Raw genomic sequence first — 12,310 nt, 5'->3', positions numbered from 1 at the left:
TAGAATATGTGGCCCACAAGAGAAAAAAAGTTCGACTTTTAAGTGCACAAATACGGGGAGAGAGTATAAAATCAAACATTTTATTAATTGTAACACTACTAATGTGATCTACATGTTGGAATGTCAATGTGGAGCGCAGTATATAGGGCGAACCTCCAGAAAATTAAAAATTAGGGCTCTTGAACATATAGGAGGCATTAGGAACAATAACCCTAAACATAGCGTGCCTAGACACGCAAACAACTGTAAAGATTTCTCTCTTGAAAATTTTAATATCCTAGGGATAGACATTGTCACCCCACATTGGCGGGGAGGAAATATTAAAGAAATGTTGGCTAAACGAGAGACTGAATGGATCTATAAGTTCCAGACACATAAAAAAGGGGGACTTAATATGGAACTGGATATTTTAGCATTTATGGATTAATCTACAAACCATTACATTATAGTTCCCTTCTATCCACCAGTCTTTTATTCATGTTATATACCTCTCATTTATATTATACAAAATATATTTTTAACTTTGTATTTTACATGATATATTTTAAATAATATTTTAAATAAGTTTATCCTATTTTTAATTAATTTTTTCTATTTTATATAATATTATATTTACATTGACGTAAAAAACATTATATCGTATATTGGGGTAATATTTATTTATAACTTCCATATCCAATACACATACACCATACACTATAATATAGATTATAACAAATATTGTATATTAAATATCTAAAAATTTATATTTATATTTATTTTAAATTTTATTTTGGCTATTTATAATATTGGATTAATCACAATATTTTATCTCAATATTGTAATATATAGTAATATAGTATATATTCCTTTATCTTTTAGTAGGAAAATACTAAATCCTCACTATCTTAATCTCTATATATATGTATAATACTTCCTCTATTCTTATTTAATATTCTTATTATTTAAATATATGTTTCATTTTTATCCAAAATATGTCCCATTTCTATTTCCATCCTTCTTCTGTTTCCATGATATTTTATTTCATCTTCTCCATGATATTGAACATCCAATTTATTCTGGATAACGATTTGGTCCTTTTAGAGGTAACACACATTTATATAAATATTCATAAATTTAGACACTTTATTTATTTATCAATTATTTATTTATTATATATACATAAAATAAACGTAGACACTTCACTTTATTTCATTTGACTTTATTTCATTTGTATTACATCAGAGTCACTAATCATAGTAACAATTTATAAAAAAAAAAAAAAAAAAAAAAAAAAAAAGCATCACACTCTATGATATCTTTACATAAATAAATCAAATTAATCACATAATCCCTTTGAATAATAGTTATAAATACACGTAATTTTTTCAATTTAAAAGGGCTACAACATATCCAGGATATCCGTTCTTCTTCTGTATCTTTAAGTTACTTCTTTCCGTCCCGTTTTTTTCTTCAAATCGACCCGTTTTTTCGACACAGTGGTTGATTAGAAATTCACTTACTCACGCATGGAGAGAACCACTATGCGATCTTCCCAAACGAGGGCAAAATACATGAGACGTGATGGTTACTACAGAAAAGGAATGAGGGGTGCGTGATGACGCACACAACGTACGACGGAGCGTGATGACGAGACGTGATTAGACGGGTGGTGCGCGATGACAAATACAAGCGGTGGCGTAACGTGATGACGTGTACGGAAATTAGGGTATACACGACACAATTACTTTTAAAGAAAAGAAAAAACGGATGATACGTAGTACGCGATGACGTACATAACACGATGTTGTACTATTGGACGAGAGAAGGACGACGTGAGACAACACCTACCCGGATATACCGATATAAGAACTTTAGAGAAACAGGAGAAAACTACTTATTGAATTGAAAACTTCTACTGAAGAAGCCAACTGGCGAAACGCGTTTGGAAGGACTCATTTGAACTCTATCTATTCTGGAACCAGTGGTCTCGTTTTACATTTATGCACTAATGCACTTTGGGTGCTTGGACTTAATGTAAGTTCTTCTGCTGGTCAGATCAAGTTTTATTTTATTTATACTACAGATACTTTTATAACTATGTATATTTATATTTATTAAAGACACTATATTCACTTCAAGTTTTTTTCCCATATATATTTTTGCGCCCCATAACTTTTGTGTTCATTTCTATTATATAATTAAGATGGTAAACATGAACCAAACGATACATATGGCATGTGCCAGCCCACCATAAAAACACAAGATTTATTATTTATTTTGCCTTCGGCCAAATACAGCACATTCTTCCCACTATATTAGCTCATAGCACCCACCTCAGAGACTGAACAATAGCAGCGTGTGTGTAAGCTTTTAACACCGGCCTGTTAAATATTTTATTTGCTGTCACCGGCTCCCTGCACCCAGGCTCATTAGGTTACACGATAGCAATTAAAATAAGTGAAACTGGAAAGAGGTGAACTGTATGTGCCAAAGGAAACATCAAGCAAAAGATCCTTGCATACAAAACTCACACACACATATTAGTCAGACATCCCTGATCCTAAAAATATTACATTATCAAATATACATATCTGAAAAATAGTATATGTCTAATCGATGCAATTGCATAAAAAACATTGCTGTTCAGTTAATTTTTGAGTCTGCTAAGAAGATTTTGAGTCAGCAATCTAGTGGGGCAGCTCCATTGAAAGTAATGGTGTTTTGAGCCAAATCACATGATACAAAATTCCAAGTTCTGGTTAATTTAACCCACTGCTAATTTAACCCACTGTAGATATGTTGGAAGTTGAATTTGCTTTAGTGGATAGACAAAAAGCTAATTTCAGCCAACTTAATTGAGTTGTGCTGAACAACTGGGCAGAACTGTCAATGTGACCCAGGTCAAGGGTTTATGAATAGACAAAGGAGAATAGACAAAAGCACAAACCTTTATGCAGAGGCAGATTACATTGGTAGTGTTTGAACCTCTCTAATAACTTTTAGCTAAACAGTATAGTTAAATTAAAGTATTCTCAAGTCGCCTGGTGCCATGTAGGCAATTATCAATGAAAGACAGCTCAAGAAATGGCAGACACGTTCTAGACACAGAGGTTCCTATCAGCAGACCAGCAGCAGCCACTGGAAAAGTAAGCAAGCAGCTTAAGTGACAGCTGCTCGTTTCACTGAAAAATGGACAGCTAGACTCCTTAAGGTATTTCAAATGCTATTTTTTTTTTTAAGAAGTATTTTTATTCGGTTTTATATCAGATATACAAAGCAAGATTTCCAGAGCAGGATGTATTCAACATTGCAAGGCTGGTTAGGCAGAGATACATCAAGTCATGTGACATGAAAAGTTGAACAATCGCAAAACAAGTATGGATAAGGTGCTCAGCTCACACTAGGGCCACCGCGGAGCTGAGAGATATGGGATACATAAACAGCGATCATAAAATACAAAATAGGCATAAGGAAGCCAGCATAACGCAATATATATCTAATACTGCCACAGCGCTCAACACGAGCAATGGAAATCAGCAGGTAGAGAGGGGCCAAAGAGGCACAGAGAGAAAGAGAGAGAAGAAGAGAGAGAAGGAAGAGGGTGAGAGAGAAAAAGAAAAAAACAAACAAACAAAAAAAAAACATTAAATGACGCGACTCAGATCCAGGAGACAGCGGCGTGAGGCGGTGCAAATTTGTCTAGCCAAGGGTCCCACGTGGGGTAGAAGAGGTGCGACGTGTTATGTAAATATGCCGTGATTTTTTCTAGCTTAAGCATGTCCCAAATTTTAGCGTCAATAAAAGGGATGGCAGGGACGCCCGACTTCCAAATCATGGCAATAGCTAGACGAACGGCCGTGCAAATCCGAAAAATCAAACGGTGAGCCGGTATAGTCAAAGTATCCAACGGGTAGTTCCTGCAGAGGAGGGCAGTCCACGGGTCGGGTTGTAGGTGTACACCAAGGGCGTCACTCAATCTGTCAAAAAAGTGAGACCAAAGAGACGCGACCTGAGGGCATGACCACCACGTGTGTAACACTGTGCCTTCTTCAGCGCAGCCTCTGAAACAGAGAGGGGATTGAGACGGCAACATGCGGTGGAGTCTGGAGGGCGTAAGTTGCCAACGAGAGAGTACTTTAAAGCAGTTCTCCTGAACCAGAGTGCATGCCGTGACCTTCCAGATGTTTTCGTATATCTCCCCCCAATCCGACGGTTCGAGCGAGTGTCCCAGGTCAGCCTCCCAACGTTGTTCAAACAGAGGCGGAGACGGAAATTTGACCCCCAGCATGTGATTGTACAGTTGAGAAATGGCTCCACGTGGTTTGTGAGGGAGGCGGCTGGCTCGTTCATAAAACGTTGGTACATGTTCTGGGTGGTGTTGCAGAAAGTGGCGTACAAAATGGGAAAGCTGATTAAACCGGAAAGTTTCGGCCTCTTGAAGTCCATGGCGAGATAACAGCTGGTGAGAAGAACAGGGTTTGTCATTCAGAAGCAGGTCCCCTATTGTTACGATGCCTCTCGAAATCCACCACTGAAACGGGCGGAGTTGACACCCAGAGGGGAAGTCCCGATTCTCAAATGCTATTTTAACCCTTTCCATTCTACTACCACCCTTTGTCAAACTTTTTATGATACAAATTGAACTTCAGGTATGGTACAATATGTTACTGTCACACAACACCCCAATATGTGTTCAGCAACATCTCCCGAGTACAGTGATACCACCCATGCATGGGTTTGATGGGTCGTTTGGGAAGTAAAACGCCACATTTGGGAAGTGCGCATTTTTTCAACTTGGAGCTTTGACATATGGTCCTTCTGCCACCATGTCCTGTTTGAGACATCTTTGAAGACGGTCAGTTCAATTTACTTCATCAAATCATATATTTTTGAAAACTAGACAACCCAGGGTATTTTAAATGGTGGTATTTTCACTCATTTTACCACCAGCCTTTGTTAAAATATGTACACACATTGTAGTTCAGGTATGAATTTGCTGGTATATGTTATTGTCAAACAATACCCCAATATGTGTTCAGCAACATCCCTTGAGTACAGTGATACCACCCATGCATGGGTTTGTCTGGTTGTCTGGGGACAAAAAGGTCACATTTGGGAAGTGTGCTTTTTTTCCATTTTGGTCAGTTTTGGTAAGTTTTTTTTATATTTTACTAATCACATTGTGTTTAGAAAGCTGGGCTTCATTGACTTGCATGGTTGAATGCAGTACTTGTAAGGGGAGCCAGAGATCTCAGGAGATCTCTGGAGAGACCCTCTTGGAAACTTGTTTATTTTGTTAAAGGACACCATCATCTTGCGAGAGGCAAATTATTTCCTGATTCCGATCTTGGTGTTGCTGTAATGCCCTGAGGGCTGTTTAACCCCTTCAGTCCTCTATGGACGTACCTGTACGTCCAAAAACGCATCCCAAGAATCCCCTATAAACGCAGCGGCAGGCATCGCCGGCTTTCTGCTGTCTGATCTGATGTAACAGAAAGCCGGAAAGCTATTACATTTTAAACTGCCCGAACGGGCATTCCCTTCCGGGTTGCGTCACTGCTGACGTAACCCAGGAATTCATCGGAGGACAGGATATCCCCTGCAGGGGATATCCTGTCCTCTGATGAGGCACAGACACTGCGATCTCCTCCCCGCGATCCCCCTGCACAGATCACACTGTGATCTCTATGCAGGTCCTCGCAGACATGCATAGAGATCACAGTGTGATCGGTGCAGGGGGATCGCGGGGAGGAGAGTGAGAAACCGTGTCTCTCACCCTCCTCCCATGCTGCAAAACGAAAAAAGAGAAAAAAAACGGTTATTCATTTAAAAAATAATTTTAAAAAATCATTAAAATAATAATATAAATAATAATAATAAAAATAATAAAGTGAGCTAAGTGATGTCATTGTGACATCACTGGCATTAATAACATGTTCAAGAGGTCCTTAAGAGGACCTTTAACCATTTTTAAAAAAAATACATATATAAAAAATACAAAAAAAGAATACATTTAAAAAAAATATATAAAAAAAGATAATAATAATAAAAAAAAATTTGTTAAAAACCTTACATCCCATTGCCGTAGCATAACATCTACCCAGTATAACCCTCCTGCCCCCGTTCACAACCCCCAAACCAGTTAAGCCATAAACATAAAAATTCTACAAAAATGTACACCTTATAGTATGTTCCCTGGTGCTGGAAAAAAGTATGGAAAATCTATATAAGTTAGGTATCTCTGAAATCAGGACACCTGAATTGATAAACTTGGAGGGGATTTTCCATCACTTTACCTAATTTTGTGAGGATTCAGAGGGACAATTTAAAAAAAATTAGGTGTTTTTTTCTAATTTTCGCTAGTTTTTACTAAATTTCTCATTCTAAATTTTCAGCTAATCATCCAACTATGGTATCAAAAGAAAGCGCTATCTCTCCTTGAAAAACCAATATATAGTTTACATGGGTACACTATTCACAGGAAAGGAGAATAATCGCTGAACCGATATAGCGCAAAAATAGCAAAATTGCTCCGGGACTTGAGGTACCAAAAAGGGGTTAATCAAAGAAAGTGATAGTAGATCGCGTTCTAAGCTTGTTTAATGCCATTACGTGCCAGACACGTCATTGGTCATTAACTGACCGTGTTTGCATGACATACCTGGTCGTCATTGGTCGTTAAGGGGTTAATAATATAAAATGCATTTACTCACACTTACTGAACAGTGGATTCTGGTATTTTGAACTCTTCCTTAAACAGTTGCTTTCATCCAGCAGTACACTTTTCATTTACAGTTTCATATGTATGTATATAAAAAAAAGTGCACCACTTCTTGGCAACCTCAGACTGGCTCATTGTTTGACCTGTTTACTAGACTTGGGCGCAAGGCAAGTCTTTGTGTTTGTCTTCCTGTTCCTCTTTGGGTAGAAAAACCCCTTTGTATTCCACGAATATTCGCCCTTTCCTGTGTTTGTTTCAGGCGAATATTCGCGTACGTTCTTCATGTTAATTTTTCTCTTCGTTTTCTGCAGGTTTTCTAGCAGGGGCTAATACGAGGTTAACGCGGTAACAGTTAGCAACAGCTTTAGTGACAGTATTTTAAAGGTCTGTAAGAGCAACTCCATTGGTCATCGGCAGGGGCCTTCTCTGGCAGCACACAATTAAGGGCGTTGGTTGATGCCGGACGAGCCCCCTGGCGGCGACCCATAGAGTAGGTCTTACGGACCTTTAACTCCTGACTCAGACTAAGACAGCCACTCTGAGCAACTTGGCCTGGTAGAAACAAGGATTTGAGTCCCCCTGGCAATGGGCAGGGCACAGAACACCTCGGAATAACTTGGCCTGGGAAGACCAATAACTTTGGCGCAGGATATACATTTTAAAGGTCTGTAAGAGTGACTCTATTGGTCGCTGGTAAGGGGTTCCTCTGGCATCAACCAATGAAAGGCATCTGCAGGTAGGCTAGAGGCTATTAAAAACAGGAGAGATATTTACAGAAATTAAGATTCTTCTTATTGTTCTTCTTCGCCTTCGTGTACATTTATCCCACCATATTATTTTATTTAGTCTTGATTCGGCTTGAACAACGAAAACATTCGTGAATACGAATGCTCAAGTCTACTCTTAACTGAGACTGTTGGTATTTGATGAGCCAGAGCTTCTGTCCTGCAATACATTTCATTAGCGGTAAAGTTAAACAACACAAAAGATTGCTTATAAGGGCCACAATTTTGCTACAAGCTTTTTTTAAATAAATGTATATAAAAGTAACACATGCAACACAATGCACTGTGCTGTGATACAGAATGCATTGCCCATATTGTATTCCATGATACATAAGAGAGCATTTTGAGCATAAGCTGAAGCTGCCCATTGCAAGGGTGAGGAAAAGGCTCTGTTAATTACCTTCTTTCCATAAAATTGTCCACCACTTTTTTTTTTGCATGTCTGTACCGCATCAAGAATATTTTTGTTTCATAAAAACATGACATATTTGTCCTAAACAAAGAAAAAAAATACAATGGGAAGCATGGTTATTTTTTCAGAAGTAGAAATTTAACTCCTACGTCTCTCCAGCCATATTTTACCTAATGCTCTCTATTTATGTGCTATTTTATGGCCAGATGACTCTAATGACAGAATATCTAACAAGGTGTCAAGGGTGTAGTAAGCACTCAAATACTGTTAAGCAGATATGAGAGCAAAAGTCCACTACCATTATTTCAGGATCACTGGCCATTTCATTTCTGAGTTGGCAGGCTGATATTCGTTAATACATGAACAATTATTTCCATTGCTTTGTAGAGCTGCGGAATTTGATACCCCCCCAAACAACTTTCCATCGCTGAAAAAAAATCATCTAATCATTGATTTCTACCACTAGGAGGCAGATTTTTAATTGCTCTGTTTTAAATCACATTTTCCAAAACATTGTCCAACTGCATTTCTGTGACTTATAGATAATATTAATACAAAGAACCCACACTTCTTAGCTTCAATCAACCTGATTAAAAATTGCAAGACTGGTGGTCAATATATGAATTCCCAGAATGACCAGATAACTCTATGAACCAAGGTTGCCTAAACCGTATGTAAGTTCTCTAGCAAGATCCACATGGATAAAAATAGATGTATTCTAAATTGTAAATGTTCACCTCTTTATATCAGATTCTTTATATATTGTCATTAGCCTCTTTGTAATTACCCACAGATTGCAATTGGATATTTTGGAGATTCCTAAATAAAAGGTGGCCCCTGTCTTTCTAGGTCCCCAAGGACCAATGGGGACCTGCAGCACTGCATTGCAACACCTGCCAGTAATTTACTTAAAACTTCTTCCCAGTCCTATGTTTCAGTCCCTTCATTGTCCTGTTTAGGATACATATATGACCTGGTAATTTATCTGTTTATGAGCTATGTGCAGGTATGCAGCTCTGGCAAAATGTGCAAACACATCTATCATGGTCATATCTGTCAAACCAAATATTCTCTCTCCCACAGTCATACATATACATGTGAAAACACTGCACACATAACATAGACAAACAAAAACATACACAATTTCATAGCTAACCATACCAGACAGCTTACCGCTTTCATTCGTGTCTCAGCTTTATTGTGTAAAGCTGGTAATCGCTGGATCTCCAAAGCAGTTTTTAATAGCTGAATGGCTTGAACTGTGTAGTTCTGTCCACTATCCAGTCCAGTAGTTCTATCCACTGTTCCCTTCCATTCAGTGTGAACCTCAGTCAACATGGTCCATACCTGTGCTCAAAGCTGACATCACCACACATTTAATTACAAGACACTACATGGTCCTTAGATGATGTTTGCTAGCACGAGGATAAATTCCTTAATTTTGGGACTGTTCCATGATATCTGGGACACATAAGCGCCATAACAGTAACCCATGCCAGCTTGCCTCACCCACTTTATGACAAAAACAACATTCTCCAGCACATAAGCGCATTTCCCTCTTTCTTTTTGTCTCCTTCCTGTTTACCAGGCACATTCCTTTTCATTTTGCCTTTCTCCACCACCCTTGTTTAGTTTCCCTTGGTAGATTTTTGACAGCGTTGTACTCTTCAAAGATATATTGATCCTCCCTCTCATATATGCCACACTCCTTAATTATTTCCCTGGTAAAGGCTGCTTAAAGGGAAGTCCCATGGAAAAATAAGAAACATGATGTAAAATGTATTTTTAAAAATATCGGCAGTTCCCCTTAACATAGCCTTTTTCCTCTTTTGAACTTTAACATTCCAGATAATTCTCACCCTAGTAAAATAAATAAATGTTTTGCTTTTATTTTCACATATCAACATAAAAATACCACTTATATGTCCTTATTTGTTGCATGTGGGAGCTGCAATCTTTTTGCTGTATCAGATGTTCAAAACCTGTAATCAATGTCACAATAGATTTAAAAATGAACTACATGTTCGTAGGTGGATACCAGAGCTGGGATTAAATTCCAGACATGAACGTTTTCTTTTAAAGAAGTAATTACGCCCATTTTTTGGCCTTTTGCTGAGAAATTCCATTAGTCAAGTAGGATAACTAAGTTGATGTGCATAAATACATTCATGCTCTATAAAAGCATTTTCTACATAAAAGTGAAGTCATAGAAAGATGGGGAAGAGCAGCTCTTCACATACTAACACTGCAGGTTGCTTGGAGACTGAGGGGCTTTAAACTATTTATCATATTCAGGCACTTTAACGCAGTGCAGACTCCGACCACTTCCCATAAGCGTACCAACTAAGATGACATCATATCCTAGCGCCCAGGACTGAAGCCTCACGCGGTGCGACGGAACAGGGAGACAGGGGCCTGCAGGAACTGAGAAAAAGGGACACTAATGAGATATAGGGAGAAAGGGGAAACATAGAGAGACGCGAGAGAGATAGAGATAATGAGATGTGTGCTGATGTTTGTTTTTATCTGTTTATCTTTCTGTTAGATTACATTACATTTATTTATAAAGCGCCGGCAGATTTCGCACCGTAGTTAGGTCAAAAGGACAATTTTGAAACACATACAATAATAAACTGGTGCAAAAGGAGAAGAGGGCCCTGCTCTTGCTAGCTTACAATCTAGTCGGTGGTTGAGGGGAGTGAGACAATAGGAGAGGACGGCTTGGATGGGGATGAGCTGATCTGATTAAGGCTGTAAAGGCTGTTGATTGTTCAGATGGCTTGATTATGATAATGGTTGGAAGTACTGGGAAGAAATGTTGTACTCTTCCCTGAACAGAGGGGTTTGAGAGAGGTTTTGGAAGTTGCGTACGTGGCAGAAAGTCTGACGGAACGGGGAAGGGAATTCCACAGGAGGGGTGCGGATTAATATATTGTTTTACTTTTCAGCCAATAATATAAATCAATCAATTTGTTGAATTGTAATCAAATAACAAATAATAACATTTATTTGTGAAATATGTGGATGAAATTACAAATATCTGATGGTATTAGATGCCACGCAATTGGAGAGAATGTACTATGTAACTTCAATTCTCTGGCATATAATACTTTCTATGGTCCATTGGCAGGGTAACATCGTAAGCGGTATAATGTGTTTCTGCTTGTCTGCAGGGTGCATATAATTTCTTTAAGCTATGTCTTGTGGATTTTAGGCATAAAAGTTCTATAGTATCTAGTCCAAACCATGCACGTAAAATGCATCCATTTATGTTGCGCTAACGCTCACCCAGCTAAATTGCTTAGTAGAAGTTGATTTTAATTCCACCAATTCACATCAAACTTTTTCAAACACCATTGCTTTAAATCGTTTATTAAATCAGCAAAATGCAGTATTTAAGCAAACACTGTATGATCTGTTTGCATTCTCCATTGGTTAATATTTTTGCAGATGACTTTTAAATAAAATGCAGTTATTTAAAAAGGAGCATACACTAAAATAATGTATTAGGGTCTAAAGCAGTAATACGTAAGTAATACAGTATAAGGTCGAAATGCTCTACTAGAAAAGTCCACTGATGCTTTTGAAACGGAAGACAAGGGATGGTAAATTCATTTTAAGTATAATCAAGGTCACAGCTTCTGTGAAAGTCATTGTTTTCTGTATGTTGCAGTTCCTGTGACATTCACACAATAGCTTACATGATCATGTTGTAAATCAGTTTGCCCCAAAGGACACATGACATTAAATAACTTTATACAAAGAAAAACAGGATGGCTTTTGGTGTGTGACATTAACCCAGTCGCTGCTATTACATCTATTCATTCAGTCATGCCCAAGAAAACGTATTCCTTTGAAGTGATCCCCTTCTGTCAACATAAATGTATTCATCAGGTTACCATGCTTAGCATATCAGAGGAGACGCTGGTGCAGGGCAGGACACTGTGTCCCCACAAGAGAATGTCGTTCGGTTTCAGAAGAGCTCTCCCCCCTCGAACAGGTTCCCCCTCTTGTTAAGCCTTTTGGGTTTTGGCGACCACGGGAGTTTCTGATGATCCTGCAAGCCTGGGGGGAAAAAACTCTAAGGGTGCACAGGACAAGCCATAGTCAGGGAACCAGGGTCAAACACAGAAACAATAGTAATAAACGTACTAGGACAATACAGTATATACTATACTATATCATAGATAGACTGTCATAGAACTACAGTAAGGACTGAGGAGGAGAAACATTCAAAAGGAGTGAGGTTACTCCATTCTAGCTGTACGCCTGTGGCCATCTAGTGTGTGTAGCGGCTGCATGCAAGGCCACAGCCGACCACTGTACTAAGAAGCAGAAGAGGAGCCCATCAGTGGAAGCAGCTGGAGGAGGATCCCTCCAGCAGCGTGAGACACAGATGGTGGACATGAT

The sequence above is a fragment of the Spea bombifrons genome, chromosome 13, assembly GCF_027358695.1.
Source record: "Spea bombifrons isolate aSpeBom1 chromosome 13, aSpeBom1.2.pri, whole genome shotgun sequence".
NCBI lineage: Eukaryota > Metazoa > Chordata > Amphibia > Anura > Pelobatidae > Spea > Spea bombifrons.
Note: the sequence above shows the minus strand (reverse complement) of the source record.